Genomic DNA, 4,580 nt, shown 5'->3' on the forward strand with positions numbered 1-4,580 from the left:
TTTGTTATCTTCCCATGCCATAAATACTCCACTGTTTAGTTGTTAAAAGCAGGGTAAAGAGTAAAGACCAGCTTAAGTTAGGTGAGTGTCACACATAAATAAGGTGAACATGGCAGCCAAGYGAGGAGTTTACAGCCGAACAAAATTAAACTGTCCAAGACGAAACTGTAAATACTGGTCATCTTCCTTGTTTTGCAATCTGAAGCTTTCCTCCCTGAGCTCTGGCTGGTTCTCAACAAGGAAACTAACAAACAAGCTACAATAACTCATTTATCATTTCWTATTATGAAAGTTTAATTACTTGAAGATTAAAACTCCATGTGAAATATTTTTTAATGATTTTGAATAGCATATAATCATCAAGTTCTACCCCTGTTGTGTATATGAAGCTTTTGTCCACACAGTGGCACCATTGCATTAAACTGCATCTGTGAAGTTTCTGCCAGCACCAAACAGTATGCAGAATTTGCGTCGAAATGATAACAAAAGTTCACAGGTTTTAGATGTACATCAAATAAGTATTAATTAAAATCCATCTAGTGGTCCATGAGATATTTTGCTAACAAAACAGACAAACAAACAGTCTTAGAGTCTTATTGAGCCAAAAAGTATCTTTGATCTTATTTGAGATAATAAGCAAGAATGAAGCAGAATGTGTTAGATTATAATTCTTGTTAGTCTGAAAATGTTTCTTCAAGAAATCTTACCAAGTGTAATTGTTTTACTGCACTGGCAAACTATGTCAATGGTTTTCTATTTTCTATTTCAAACAACAATTTATACAGTAAATAAAATGAAAGGAAGCAGAGGTGAGAAAAAAAACTTATGGCATCTGCCCCCTTTTTTGAGTCTGAATCTTCTCAAATTTATCAAAACAGTGTTTTGTTTTGTTTTGTTTTGTTTTTTTGCCTTTGTCAGTGGGTGATGACATCAAGCTTTGACCAAGAAAATCTTTACACATAAAACATGTGTGAAACTAGACAAGTGAAAAGAATGGAGAAAATGGCAGCATTTATTTGTTTGTTAAATGAAACAGTGTCATCAAAAATTACACTTTGTATTGTTTTTTAAATTTTCCTTAAAAGACCCAAAATAGTTACCTTGGGGAGGGTTAGTGAGTGTTTCCAATAAYTAATACTTTAACATTTGTATTGCACATTTAGGTTAAGAATGTTTGTGCCATTCTGATTTTAAACATTAAAAACTGCCCGCAAACTTTTAATGTGTGGATGCATTACTGAACTTTAGAATAAGGAATCTGTTTTCTAATGAAACCCATGAAAACAAGCAACTACAGAACATAAAGTACACTTGCTGAAYATAAATTTTCATTGCAAATGTATAGGAAACTGCAGATTTAAYACGTTTAAGTTTAAGAGCCTGTTTCTGTTTGACTTTTTGCACAACACAATAAAAAAACAGAACCATAAAAATGACCAAAGATACAAAATATTAACTATTAGAGTATAAGTGGACCATTTTTTATTCACTTGTTTTCTGAGGTCTAAGCTTGTGTGCAGGAAGGCCAAGACTCAAAAACAGACCTCGACCCTGGACCCACCCCCCGCCATTTCCTTCATCTGCCACCAATTGTTGCCACATGATGTTCACATCTCAGCAGTCTAGTAATAWTTAATGAAAGATCCTCCAACCAGGCTGGGATTAAAAGGGCTTTTTAGACTATTTCTCAGCCAGTTAGAGTGTTGACACAGGTATGCTTATAGAAATGAGTCATAGCATCTCATGCATTTGGGAGGAACATAAAAGCTCTTSGTTGTTCCAGTTCTTCAAGCTGAAAAGCTCTTCCCTGTACATGAAGCTAAATATACCTCAAGAGCACTCAACATTACTGGTACCTCTCCAGGCAGAACAATATTTGGCTTCAGTTCTGGTGCTGTAATCCCAAACGGAGACTGGATGACTCTTTTAGGGTGACTGACTGATTGCTGTGACCCGTGCTGTTGGCAAAGGACAAGGCCCAATTTGTTGGCTGTTCATCATCTAATGAGCCAAATCATATCCAATTACACGCCCGCCATCCATTATGAGGGATATGTGCATGATGGGTATTATTAAAGATCACTGTCATTTTGGTGTTACATCATGATTCACTTTATGACTCATGCAGGACTTGGCAGCAGTGAATTTTGCATCACGGTGCAAGTACATCCAGACACGGTTCAATTTGAACACAGCTTTTTTGTTTGGCGGCTTGCAAGAAAAGCAATCAGCTTTTACTGACGTGAGGTTTCAGATAAATGGGGGGGGGGGGGGGGGTGTCTGTTAATCCTAACCAGGCAGGGAAGCAGTGCTGTATTTGAAAAGAGTTAACAGTCTCCATGGCATCACTTTTATGGAGACTAGATCGCACAATTGGGACAGCCTTGCATGAACTGTTGGGTAATTAGGGGACCTTGACTAACAAGCTTCATGCATTTGGTCTGTTTGTCTCCTCGCAGCTCAGGCTGTGTGACTTTCACGCCGTATTTGTGCTTAACGTTTGTGGATCCCCGTGGAACCGAGGTGCCTCCTAATGTCACAAGTATACTGCCATGACCAATACTGGTGGCTGTGCCGGCTAGATTACAAATGAGAGTGGCAAAGGACAGTAAAGGTGAGAGCGAGCTTCGAGGATGTTACTCTCTTAATACGATCCAGATTACATCTTTGTCCTGAAGTCTAATTAAGGTGCCTGAAATTCATGTACAACATAAAATTTAGGATCTTTTAAAAGCTGGATCTTATCACTTTTGCTTACTGTGTTCCTGTGTGCAAAAGAATATGTTGTTGCCAATTAAATGTGAGGGAATGTTGGTGCACAGCATGTTACTGGTGTTTACAGATGTCCCACATGTGGACATCAGACTGTGATGGTTGGCTGTTTGTTAAATGCAAAAAAAGTATTCCTATTTTTTTAGCTGCCATTAAGGCTAAGGCTTTAAGACATAAAATACTGACTTTTGATTAATAACATTTGCGCAAATCTTGGAAGACTGATTTCAACACAATTTTTGTGCGTTTTTTGTTATGGCTTCGTGTATTTGGTTTTCAGTTGTTTTTTTGTGATTTGTTATTTTACTTTTTGTTATAGATTATGTCCTTTGACCTGTTTTGCAGGAAAAAATGAGTTAGCTGCTTAATTGTTCGAAAGTTCTGCTGTATGTTTTTAAAGCTTCTTTGTTTCACTACAAGATCCAAACACACCACAAAATTAGTTTTTTCAACTGATGCACCTTTTACAATCACCTTTAGATGCAATAATTAGGGTTTGATGAAAGTTTAAAAGGATTACAGCCTTCCTCCCTCAAATCCCTACCTTTCTGATAAAAAAAAAAAACAAGTTATCACAAGAGACAAATCCCCACATTTCAAACCACTCTGGTCAGTAAGAGGCATTTGAAATAATCAGTTTGCCCCTATAAAAAGAGCCTGAAAACCGCTGCTGTCTGCTGCTGGGCTTCAAATCAAGTTTGAATCCAACACATATTACTCCTTAAGAAGCCAGGACGTGTTTAGGGTCACAGCTTCCTGTCAGTCAAATTCTGAATGCTGGTAGTGGAGTATGAAGATGGACTCAATCAGATTTCTGAAGATGCAATAGTCMTATGTTTTCACCTCCAACTGCAAAATGTCTCTTCTTGTTTAAAACTAGCATAAAAATTTTCAATTTAACTCAAAAATACTTTATTGATCCCAAAGGAAAATTACAGTGAGATTACATGAAAACATCTTAGATGTATGTTGGCTGTTACATGACACGCTTTACATCAAAGATCGTTTCTTTTTTTTAACTGCAACTCATTTAAAAATTCGAGAAGTTTTTCCAGTCATTAACCAAATCCTAACACGGACATGAGAATGCATTTCAGTTGAATTTGTGTGACCCAAAATACCAAATATATGCAGTAAAAAATACATTTTACATGAAAATTAACATTAAAAAATGCCATGCTGTTTATTTTGAGCAGACGGTATGTGAGTGCGGCAGGCCCTCGCTAATTGAACATCCAGAAATCTTTTTTTCCAAAAATGACATCTTTCTTCATGGAATAAGAGTCCTGAATTCAGCAGWTACGTTTTTTCAACTTTACTGAACTTAAAAAAATAATATTGAACAAACAAGGCTAATAGAAAGTGATGGTCAGAAGGCTGTGTTACTCTCGGGAGCAAAACTTCTGCCTTGTTTATGCCTTTTACGCTTTTATACTAACAATCTGGCAACCAATCAAAATGCACCACATAATAACCATAAATAACATACAATTATTGCTGCTTATACTCTATTAACACAATAAAAAAACTGTTCATAAAATAATTGAAAWAGCAGAAATGGCTCTGACACAGTATCTTAAAAAATGCAGCCTTGACCTATTTCTAATCACTTTTTTGCATGATTTTTGCACACATATATACAATAACAGTGCTGGTTCATACTAGATTTATAAAACTCAACAGGAAAATATTATTGGAATTTAAATATCTGCTGCTCCAGAACTGAATATTCTTTTTTTTCACCTGTCTATCAACTGTATGTTTGGAAGTGCATGTCCTCAGAGGATGCTGCAGCACAAAAAAATAAA

Source organism: Austrofundulus limnaeus, unplaced genomic scaffold (genome assembly GCF_001266775.1).
Source record: "Austrofundulus limnaeus strain Quisiro unplaced genomic scaffold, Austrofundulus_limnaeus-1.0 Scaffold100, whole genome shotgun sequence".
Classification (NCBI taxonomy): domain Eukaryota; kingdom Metazoa; phylum Chordata; class Actinopteri; order Cyprinodontiformes; family Rivulidae; genus Austrofundulus; species Austrofundulus limnaeus.